The sequence below is a fragment of the Nicotiana attenuata genome, unplaced genomic scaffold, assembly GCF_001879085.1.
Source record: "Nicotiana attenuata strain UT unplaced genomic scaffold, NIATTr2, whole genome shotgun sequence".
NCBI lineage: Eukaryota > Viridiplantae > Streptophyta > Magnoliopsida > Solanales > Solanaceae > Nicotiana > Nicotiana attenuata.
The window spans coordinates 54,755-67,322 of NW_017673103.1; positions in this window are offsets into that span (position 1 = coordinate 54,755).

Below are 12,568 nucleotides of genomic sequence, written 5' to 3' on the forward strand. Positions count from 1 at the left end.
GAATCAACTCCCGAAGCCTATCTACATTGGGTATACAAACTCGACCCTGCATCCTCAATACTCCGTCATCACCTAAAGTCACATCTCGAGCATCGCCATACAACACTTTGTCCTTGAGGGCAAGCAAATGAGGGTCATCAAACTGACGCCCCCGGATACGATCAAACAAGGAAGATCGAGAGACCACGCAAGCTAGAACCCGACTGGGCTCCGAAAGATCCAATCTCACAAACTGGCTGGCTAAGGCCTGAACATCCATCTCCATAGGCCTCTCTGCTACTGGTAGATAAGCCAAACTCCCCAAACTCTCTGCCCGGCGGCTCAAAGCATCGGCCACCATTGTCCTTGCCCGGGTGATACAAGATAGTGATGTCATAATCCTTCAGCAGCTCTAGCCATCTCCTCTGACGCAAATTAAGGTCCTTCTGCTTGAACAGATGATGCAAACTCCGGTGATCAGTAGATTTCTCACAAGGCACGCCGTACAAATAACGGCGCCAGATCTTCAAGGCGTGAACAATGACAGCTAACCCAAGATCATGAACAGGATAATTCTTCTCATGTATCTTCAACTGTCTGGATGCGTAGGCAATCACCCTACCCTCCTGCATCAATACCGCTCCAAGGCCAACTCTCGAGGAATCATAATAGACAGTATAAGACCCCGAACCGGTAGGCAATATCAAAACTAGGGCTGAATCAACTGTAGGGGTATCAATACTGACATCTCTCACATAAGCTAGATACGCCCTTTCTCAACCATACGTTGAGCCTTAAGGAATGAAATAACTCTACTGGAAGTATGATCTAAAGTACCCCCTCCACTCTACTTGCGGTACACCTGGCCTAGCCAGCGTCACGGTTTTGGCGTGACAATCAAGAATAGCATACTGGAGCGACAACCAGTCCATACCCAGAATAACATCAAAGTCTACCATGCTGAGAAATAACAAATCGGCTCTGGTCTCAAAACCACTAAGAGCAATCAAACACGACCAATAAACGCGGTCCACAACAAAAGAATCTCCAACAGGAGTAGAAACATAAACAGGAGAACTCAAAAATCCCGAGATGTCATAGGCAATGCATCCATAGTCAACTCCAATTGAGCCTAATCATGCAGGTTCAGACAACTTTCCAGAATCAGCTGCAGTTCAGGAGACATTTGCAGGCACAGCACATTACCATTTATGTGGCTTACTCACTTCAAGACATCCAGTTTAAACCCCTTACCTGGATAACTGGTGCAACACTTGGTCCTCCTATCTGCTCACTCTGCTCACTCTTTTCTGTCAGCTTCATCAGACAGCAGCAATCTTGTGCAGCCTTCCTTGTACTCTTTTTGTCACCTATCTTCCACTTGGCTTTCCTTGTTTGCAATGCCAAAGCAAAGTGGAAGATAGTTAATACCAATTGTATTGGTTATGTACCATTCTTGTTAGGGCACTTCTACATGTACATTAAATGTAGAATTTGTTGTCTATGGAAATCTAACTTCCAACTCTTTAGATTAGTAATTTTAAGATTATTTATGCTTTTTTGTACAGTTGACCTAGGCTTACTTCAATTGTATTTTGTAGAATCAATTGCCTATCACTGTTGGATAGACATTTGGTTCACCTTCATAGGTCTAACTTGTCACAGTGATCAAGTGTCATTTGGCTATCATATGTGGATAACCAAATGCACTTTCATATTTGTTGTGGAGGTAAGGTTCAGGTCCCCCTCCACTTTTGTTGTACTTTATTTTACATTAATGAAAATCAGCCCTAGGCACAATGCCTAGTGGAAATTATAAAAAAAAATCCCGAGACACACCCAAAGGCGGGGCAAAATAAGAAAACACATAAGAATAGGTGGGGCCTGGATCGAATAGAACCAATGTATCTTTATGACGGATAAGGATAATACCTGCGATGACAGAATCGGAGGCGACAGCCTCGGTACGGGCAGGAAAGATAGTAACTGGTGCTGGAATCATAGCCTGGAAACTCTGCGGAGCACGCTGTGGCTGAGAAGTCTGTGGAGGTGCACCCTTCCCCAGTCTAGGGAAATACCTCACCACATGGCGTGTGTCACCACACTAAAAACAACCTCGCACCTGACGTGGCAGTGGAAAATGCGTGGTACGGGTACTCTGAGACCCCTGAACACCTGAAACACTGTGTGAAATCTGAGATGCAAACTGAGCTGGCTAACCCACAAAACCTCTACCATGCCGACCTGCAGCTGGGGCACGGGCACCAGAATAATGGCCCGACTCTCAAGACCTCTTGGCCTCCCTCTCCTCTCTATCCCTAGCATGCATACCCTCAATTCTCCTAGCAATGCTCACCACCTGCCGATAATGAATATCCATCTCCAACCCGTGAGCCATGCTAAACCTGATGCTGGGAATAAGCCCCTCAATAAACCGGCGAACCCTCTCGCGAACAGTAAAAACCAAGGCTGGTGCATGTCTAGCCAAGCTAGTGAAACAGACAGCATACCCCGAGACAGTCATAGTACCCTAGCGCAAATGCTCAAACTCTGCACGCCATACATCCCTGAGGCTCTGAGGAACATACTCTCTCAGGAACATATCTGAAAACTGAGTCCAAGTTAGGGAAGCTGCCTCATCCGAACTGTCTAACTCATAAGCACGCCACCACTGATAGGTGGCTCCTCGAAGCTGGAAGGTAGTGAAGGAAACCCCGCTCGATCCTGATATGCCCTTAGTATGGATGATACGGTAGCACTCCTCAAGAAATCCAAGGGCATCCTCTAAGGCTAGTCCGCTAAAGGTCGGAGGCTGATACTTCTTGAACCTCTCGAGCCTCTTCTGCTCCTCCTCTGAAGCTACTGCCCTCTCCTCGGGTTGGGCTGGGGCTACCGATTGTACAGGAAAAGCCTCTGGGACCTGATCAATATGCACTCGCTGCTCGGGAGTGCGGGCGGTGGGAGTCTGTGCTCCTCCCCCGACCTGGGATATAGCTGCAAGAAGGGGGAGCAACCCTGCCTGAGCTAGAGTGGTGTACATAGTCATAAACTATGCTAAGGTCTCCTGGAGTGCTGGAGTAGTAGTGGCAGACTCATCAGGTGTCTGGACTCCGGCTAGTACTGCTGGGGGTACCTCGGCGGCAGCTCGCGCGGGTGCTCTGGCTGCACCACGAGCGCGTCCTCGGCCTCTACCCCGGCCCCGGCCTCTGACGGCTCCAGTAGGGGGCGCGGGTGCCTGATCATCTCTGGTAGCACGCGTCCTCACCATCTGTGAGAGCATGGAAGACAGAGGTTTAGGATTGTGATGTCAAAAATCTTGCACGACAGGGAAAACAATGAAGTGGAATTTTCCTAACAGTAAAATAGCCTCTCCTAGATAAGTACAGACGTCTCCGTACCGATCAACGAGACTCTAATAAATCGGCTTGTGATTCATGACTCCTATGAACCTAGCGCTCTGATACCAACTTGTCACGACCCCGGTTCGCCCTCCGTGAATCATCGTGACGGCACCTAGTCTCTACGACTAGGTAAGCCTGAATTGCGGAAGAAAAACCAATTTTTTGCGAAAATAAAGCAATTTAAAGCAGAAATAATGTAATAACCAGCGTTTAAAAGTGCCGCTCGGCATACACAGTATTTAACTCTCAAAACCAATACATATATCCAAGACCCGGAAACCCACAAATCACAAGCTAAGGATACTACATAGCTCTAACTCCAGAATGTCTAACAAAGAACAGAAATACAGAAGGGCTAATACTAAAAAGCAAGAATAGAAAGGGACTCCTCGGTCTGCGGACGCGGCAGATATACCTCGAAGTCTCTACAAAAGCGTCTCGCCTAAAAGATGATAAGACTGAGTGAAAGTACCTGGATCTGCACATGAAAAACATGCGCAGGAAGGGCATGAGTACACCACAGCGGTACTCAGTAAGTGCCAAGCCTAACCTCGGTTGAGTAGTGACGAGGAAGGTCAGGGCCCTACTGAGATTTAATAAGATATAAGGGTTAACAGTGTGGAATAAAACAGTATAAATAAGTGCAACAGTAAGAAATAACATAGAATTGGAAGAAAAACAACAACTAGAACAGAGACAAATAAATCACGGGAAAGAAATACAGCTCAACACAGAGATAACAACCGAGGCATCTTCCAGGATACCGTCCNTATATATATCCGAAGGATCTCTCGGGATCCCGTCCCGTAGTCCAACTATCAGTGCGCGGGGATCTACCGGAATCCCGATCCGTAGTCCCAAATATAAATACCCAGTACTTGGGGAATTTACCAGGGGCATTCCCATAGTTCCATATAACTGTGTAGGGGGATCTACCGGAATCCCACATCCGTAGTCCCAAATAAACAAACAAGGGGGGATCTACCGAATCCCACATCCGTAGTCCCAATGTAAACACGCAGCAGCAACACGAAGAATAGTCATAAATTGTCAACTTCATATCAAGGCGAAACAGGTATTTCTAACCTAGCATGCTGCACATAATTCAAATAAGGCAATTAAATCATTTAGACATGCTTTCCTAAGCTAACAACAAGCTCAAATTTCAAGTAGTAATGACAGAAAGAAAAGGAAGCACAGTTTTAATTACTTAATGAAAACCGATTTTCGGCAATTAGCACAAGTACGCGCTCGTCACCTCACGTACGAGGCATTTCAAATATCACAATACCAAATCCTAAGGGGAAGTCCCCCACACGAGGTTAGGCAAGCCACTTACCTCGAACCAACTCAAAATCAACTCTAAACCATGTCTTTGCCACGAGTTCTCAACTCCAAATGGCCCAAATCTATTCAATCCAATTGCATATTGTAAATAACACTTCAAGTAACTGATTCTACAGTTAAATTCTAAGCTAATACGCGAAATTAGGTAAAATAACCAAAATGCCCTTCAGGCTCACATCTCGAAACTCGATAAAAATTACATCAACGGAATCCTTATCTTCCCACGAGTCCATACATACCAAGAACACTGAAATCGGAGTCCAAATGACCCCTCAAATTCTCATTTTAAAGTATCTTAAACTCGGGCCCTAATTCTTCTATTTTAGGCCTAGATTCCATGATTTACTAGGTAGATTTCATAATAGAATCGAGTTTTAGGTCCAAAATTCTTACCTCCAAGTGATTCCCCTTGAATCCTTCTTTAATCTCCTTCAAAAAGCTCCAAAAACGACCAACAATGGAAGAAATAAACCCTACATTCGCGGACAAGACGACCTTTTAAACCTTCTGCCCAGGCCTAAATTCCTTCATCGCGATCGCGGGACATCATTCACGATCGCAAAGCACAAATTCTCAGCTCCCAAAATTAACTCTATGTGAACGTATAAAATCCCACGCGAACGCGATGCTCAGGCATCTTACCCTACGCGATCGCGGACTGGCTACCGCGTTCGCAAAGAACAACTCCAAGCCAAACCCCTGGTCCACTTAACTCTACGCGAACGCGACCCTCACTACGCGTTTGCAATCAACAACTCCACCACCTTATGTGATCGCATCTCCACCTTCGCGAACGCAAAGAAAAAACTGGATTGCCCCCCACAACAGCTCTACGCGATCGCGAGACCCCTACGCGATCGCGAAGAGTAAAAACTCTGTAACAGCTGAACTCCAAAATCTGCAACTCTCCAAGGCATGAAATGGTCCGATCAACCCTCCGAAACTCACCCGAGGCTCCCGGGACCTCAACCTAAGGCACCAACATATCAAAAAACCTTATTCAAACTTGTACCAATCTTCAAAACACTTCAAACAACATCAAATCGACCAAAACACATAGGATTCAAGCCTAAGTTTCCAAAAACTCTAAAAACACGCTTTCATCAAAAAGTCTATCAAACCTCGTCCGAATTACCTGAAATTTTGCACACATGTCACGTTCAACACTACGGAGCTACTCCAACTTTCGTAATTCCATTCCGACCCTCGGATCAAAATCTCACTATCGAACCGGAAACTTCAAAAATTCCACTTTCGGCATTTCAAGCCTAAATTAGCTACGGACCTCCAAAACACAATCCGAACACGCCCCTAAGCCCGAAATCACCCCACGAAGCTAACAGAAACATCGGATTTCCATTCCGAGGCCGTCTTCACACTGCTCCGACTGCGATCTAATTTCCAACACTTAAGCTCTCATTTAGGGACTAAATGTCCCAATAACTCTCCGAAACTCAAAACCGAACATCCCGTCAAATCAAAATAGCAGAATAAACACGGGGAAAGTAGTTAATAGGGTATCGGGGTGTTAATTCTTAAGACGACTGGCCGAGTCATCACATATATGCTCCATACAATGTTGTTAGCTTTCCTCTAACTCCTACCTATTACTTGGCCTTAATTGCCTTAATTGAATTAGCTGTTATTTGTTGTTTTGTTAAGGTTATTACGCTTCTTAGTTTCTCCGTGATTCTTTTGTTGCTATGTAATCATACTCTTGGTGGTGGAATTTCCTTGTGATTAGATTGTTGGGTTGTTGGATTGTTGTTGATTCCCTTGCTGGGATGTACTGTTTATATTGTCGATTCCCTTGTCGGGATATACTGTTTATATTGTTGATTCCCTTGCCGGGATGTACTGTTTATATTGTTGATTCCCTTGCCGGGATGTGTTGTTTATATTGTTGATTCCCTTGCCGGGACGTTATTGTTCATATTGTTGGCTCGGGATACCAAGAGATCCCCAGCACATATATTGAGGATACCAAGAGATCCTCAAGATACCAAGAGATCCCTAGCTTGTATATTGAGGATACCAAGAGATCCTCGGGATACCAAGAGATCCCTAGCTTGTATATTGAGGATACCAAGAGATCCTCGGGATACCAAGAGATCCCCAGCACATGTATTGAGGATACCAAGAGATCCTCGGGATACCAAGAGATCCCTAGCTTGTATATTGAGGATACCAAGAGATCCTCGGCACATATATTGAGGTTACCAAGTGATCCCCTAAGCTCATATACTGAGGATACTGAGAGATCCCCCAAGTATTTACGTTTGGGACTACGGGACGGGATCCTGGGAGATTCTCTGTCGATATTTTGTGAGTGTAAAAGCACGAAGGGTGATGTCGTGCACTTTCTACTTGCTGTGTAATTGTTGTTATCAATTCAAGTGTTTTAACGGGTTAGATTCCCTTGCTTCTGTGAGTCTTTGTGTTGGAACCCATAGTGTTGTAAATACCTAGCCATATATATACATATATATTTTAAATCTTAAACTACAATAATTTCTACATTTTTGACTCAATTTATTTCTCAACTAAATTTTCCTTAAATCATCTGAGGTTGTAGTCTACTTAAAAGGAATTTCATTTCTACTAAGTTGTAAATTATTAAATCCCATGGTAAAGGTAATAATTCATTCGATGTTGTATTCTAATTGAAAATGGTACTTTATTTATTCAAATGATTTCTAATAATAATAACTCCATCTTTTCTCGGTGGTTTACCTAATTAGTTTTGAATTTGAAATTTTCTTATATTAGGTAAATGAGACTTCTTGAACATCTTGAGTGCATTTGTACGGACATTATGTGTTGTATAGTATGTGGATTTCTTTTGTCAAGAGTGAGATGGGAAAATATAGGAGCACAAGGTGCCATGTGTGCTTAAGGTTCGGAAGTTGAGATTATGATATGAAAAATCGAGGATTGAGATGGTCGGGATTGTATATTAGGAATGATGTGAGTGATTGAGTTGGTATTGCCTTCTTCATTTGTATATATTCTTACTTGTCTCTGTTCCTGTTATGTCAGTATTGCTTTACTTGGTTATGTGATTTACTTGGTGTCGTTCGTTACTACCCGTGTTCTCCCTTTATTGTTCATTTCATTTGACCAGTAGGTGTCTTGACTGTTCCTCGTCACTACTCCACCGAGGTTAGTCTTGATACTTACTGGGCACCGCTGTGGTGTGCTCATACTACACTTCTGCATATTTTTTTGTGCAGATCCAGGTATTGTTCACTAGTAGCTGTGTCGATTCTTGCCGAGGAGACTCAAGGTAGCCCTACTGCTGCGTTCGCAGGCTTCGGAGTCACCTTCCTATTTTATATTCTCACTGCTGTACTTATTTCTATACGGATGTGTTTAGAAATGGTAGCGAAAACTCTATAGAGCTTATGACTTGTACTACCGGGTTTTGGGAAGATGTTCATTGTATAAGAAATTTATTTCAGAAGAATTTTAGATGTTATTTTCATTGTTGTTATTCCGCAATTATAAGGCATACCTAGTCCTTAAGACTAGGTGCCATCACGAAACCCAACGGAGGGGAAATTGGGTCGTGACATTTTCAAAGCCAAAATCTTTGTTGTTCGTTGAATATAATATTTGGCTTTGTTCTTTTATACTTTTAAACTCCATAATTATTAAAGTTGTTTTGGTTTGTTTGTCTCCGGAGAAAGAAACATACTTATAATGACAAAGTTAATTTTGTATATTAAAGGTTTTTTTGTGTGGAATTAGGATTATTTATTCTACATGGAAGAAACATACTTATAATTATTGGATCATGACCGGGGTGGCTTATTTCCTGAGCAATTCATACTGGATGAGACGAGATTATTGGATTTAGGATCAGTGGAGTCGAATTATATGAAGTATATTAAAGAGCAAAGATCATTATTTGGTTCGGAATGGGGTAATGGTTCTTGTCAGAAGTATAGACTCAATGATTTGTTGACTCGACAGTTGGTTATGAATTTCTACACATCTCTTCCGTCGTGGCAGAATTACGAGAGTTGGAACAAGACTTATATATATCATGAGGTGCATTGTGAGCATCAGATTCGGGGAATGTCAGTTATTATGATCAGAGAATGTTATAATGGTCATGTGAATGATGTGGTGCATGGTGAGAATTCAGCAAAGGCATGCAGTCATGCTCTGGTACCTCGTATAGTGATTGATACGGTGTTCACATATTGGAAGCAGGCCTGGCGGAGAATTTCGGATGTTAGAACTGGGCTCTAAGCTTATTTACTTGAATAAAAGGGAATATCTTCAGAATTGATCGAGCTAATGTGCTCCACTGGGTTGTAGTAGCATGGGTAGGTGCATGAGGTGCTAAACAGTGATTTTGGACAACTCCAACGCAGTTCTTAGCACGTTCGAGGACGAATGTATGTTTAAGTGGGAGAGAGTGTAACGACCTGACCGGTCGTTTTGAGCTCTAGCACGTCGTTCAGCAATTTGAGGTCATGAGCAGCTTCACTTCAGGTATTATGACTTGTACGCATGGTCGGAATTGAATTTCGGGAAGTTTGGAGTTGATTTGGAAAGAGAATTCTCATTTCGGAAGCTTTAAGTTGAAAGAATTGACTAAGATTGGATTTTTGAGTATACGACCTCGGAATCGGGATTCGAAGGTTCCAGTAGGTTCCTATGATGATTTCGGACTTAGACGTATGCCCGGATCGGGTTTTAGAAGACCCGGGAACGTTTCGGCACCTATTGTGGAAGTTAGCATTTCTGGAAGAATTTCATAAGTTTGGGTTGAAGTGCATTTCAGTGTTATCAATGTCCGTTTGGGATTCCGAGTCTGGGAATAGCTCCGTATGGTGATTTTGGTATTGGGAGCGGGATCGAAAGTGAATTCGGAGGTCCGTGGGTCATTGTGGAGTCATTTGGCTAAAGATAGAAATTTGAAGGTTTTTGAGGAGTTTGACCGAAAGTGGACTTTTTGATATCGGGGTCGAAATCCAATTCCGGAAGTTGGAGTAGGTCCGTAATGTCGAATGTGACTTGTGTGCAAAATTTGAGATCAATTGGACGTGATTTGATAGGTTTCGACATCGAATGTAGAAGTTTGAAGTTCTAAAGTTCATTAAGCTTGAATTGGGGTGCGATTCATGATTTTGATTGTGTTTGATGCGATTTGAGGCCTCGAGCAGGTACGTGTTATGTTATGGGACTGGTTTGTGTGATTGGACGGGGCCCCGGGGGCCTCGGGTGTGTTTCGGGGTCGTTTCGGATCATTTCGGGCTGTTTTGCAATAGCTGATGCTGGTGTCTGGTATTGTTCTTCGCGTTCGCAAGGATACACTCGCGTTCGCGAAGAAGGATTTGGCTTCAGGGACTCTATTCTTCGCGTTCGCGAAGAGACCCTCGCGTTCGCGTAGAAGGAAATCTTTGTTGCACAGGTCTGACTTCGGAGGCTCATATCTCGCAATCTATAAGGAATTTGGAGATGACCCAAAATCAAAAGTTGTAGCCCTTTGTGTCTAGTTTTCGGAAAAGTAAACCATTTAGTATTTGGATTTGTGTAAAAAAGGTTATGGCTGGTACACTACAGGCTGTCCGGGAAGATAAAGAAGAAATTTGTGTTGCACAGGGCTGACTTTGGAAGCTAATATCTCAAAATCTATAAGGAATTGGGAGATGACCAAAACATGAAAGTCATAGATCTTGGTTTCTAATTTTCAAAACATTAAACCATTTATCATTTGGAGTTTCTTACAAAAAGGTATGGCCATTATACTAAAGGCTTTCTAAGAGGAGTTTGAAAAATGATTTTTGGGAATTTTCTTCATCGCGAACGCGATGGGGGTCTCGCGAACGTGAAGAAGAGTCATCTGGGCAGTGTATAAGTGTAAAGAAATGGGTTTGGATCATTTTATCTCATTTCCTCCGTGGGAGCCGACCTAGGAGCGATTTTGGAGCTCCATTTTCATCATACATGTCAAGATAAGTGATTCCCACCTATTGCAAGTTAATTACTTGGATTATATCTAGATTTTTACATGGAAAATCATGTAAATTAGTAGAAATTTTGGGATTTTGAAGAAAATCTAGGAAATTTATATTCTTGGATTTTGACCACGATTTTGGACATGAAATTGAGAGCCAATTATATATTTGAGTTCGTGAGGTTGTGGGTAAACTTTATCTTCGAAAAATTTCGGAATTCGGGCACGTGGGCCCGAGGGCGTTTTTGTTGACTTTTCGATCGGGGTTAGGGATTGCTATAAATTGGATTATTATGAGTAATTGAACATGTTTAATGGTTTTACATAATTATTGGCTAGTTTTGGAACGTTGTGCATCAATTTGAGTCTTCGGAAGGGCGTGGAATGCCGGTTATGGAACTTCGGAGCGAGGTGAGTCTCCTTTCTAACCTTGTAAGAGGGAATTGTCCCCATAGGTGAATTAATTGGGTATGTGTTGCTATTTTTGGGGGCTACGTACGCACGAGGTGACGAGAGTCCGTGCATAGCTACTATTATGCTTATGTCCGGGTAGTCTAGGACCCAAAAGCATGCTTTCTTGTAATAATTGTAACCTTATTGTTAGTTTAAATTGCTTAAATCATATCGAAGTGGCAAATTATTTTCTAAAAGAGTTAAACTTCATTTTCTTAACTTGTAAAAGAGAAATTTACACCTCCTTGAATAATTGTTTCCTTGATGAAGTCTTGATTGACTGTTTGAATGTGTGTTTCTATGTGTACCTGTGTCGCATGTATGATTCGCGAGCAGGGTGATTGTTTATTCATATTTGACCGCGTCGCACGTATGATTCGCGAGCGGGGTAATAGATGCATCTATGGTTCGCGCCATTCGACCCTCTGGCAGTGCACAGTTTAAATATTGTTGGATCGGGCCGTACGACCTCGGCATGATTTGCGCGTGCTTGTAATGCTTGCTTGAGATTTACAAATTGATATTGCCTCCCTGGTGTGAGATAAATTGATAAATAATGGATTATGAATTTGGAGACTTCTAAATGTAAAAAGGAATGTCTACTTGTTTCTTGACTTACTTGAGTTACTGCCATTTTTAATAAATCCATGATTATTCGCATTATTAATATATTATTATTGGACCACTAGTAAGTGTCGAAGTCGACCTCTCGTCTCTACTTCTTCGAGGTTAGACGGGATATTTACTGGGTACACGTTGTTTTTGTACTCATACTACACTTGCTGTGCATTTTTGTTATACAGGCACATGTATGTATAGTGGCCTAGTTGGGCGCAGCGGCATGGTTGATACGGAGGCTTAGGTGAGCTGCACCTCTCGAGACGACCCGCAGCCAGTAGAGTTTCCTTCAGATTATTGTACTGTATTTTCTTTTCTGTCCAATTTGTATTCCGGACAGTTGTTGTATTACATTATTTCCTAGAAACTGCTCATGCACTTGTAACACCGGGTTCTGAGATGATTATGGGGTATTCTGTATTAACTTCTAAATATTCTTTTATTTATTTGGTAAAGATTATCTTTTACTAGCCAAATTGAAGGAAAATTATAGTTTTCACAATAATTTAAACGAGAATTTAATTAAGTATTTATGGTTGGCTTGTCTGACAGCGGTGTCAGGCGCCATCACGACCTTAGTAGATTTTGGGTCGTGACATTGATAGAGATAGAACATACAAAATAGTAGTAAATTACCAGTAAAGGCAAAGAAAAACTAATCAAAGTATAAGTTATCACCTTATTCTTGAAAATCCAAAACTAAAACTTGAAAATAAAGCAACTTAAAGGAGCATGCTTTGATCGAGATTTGAGATACAAAATTAGCACCGACGAGCTAAAGAAGAAAGTATCATCTTTG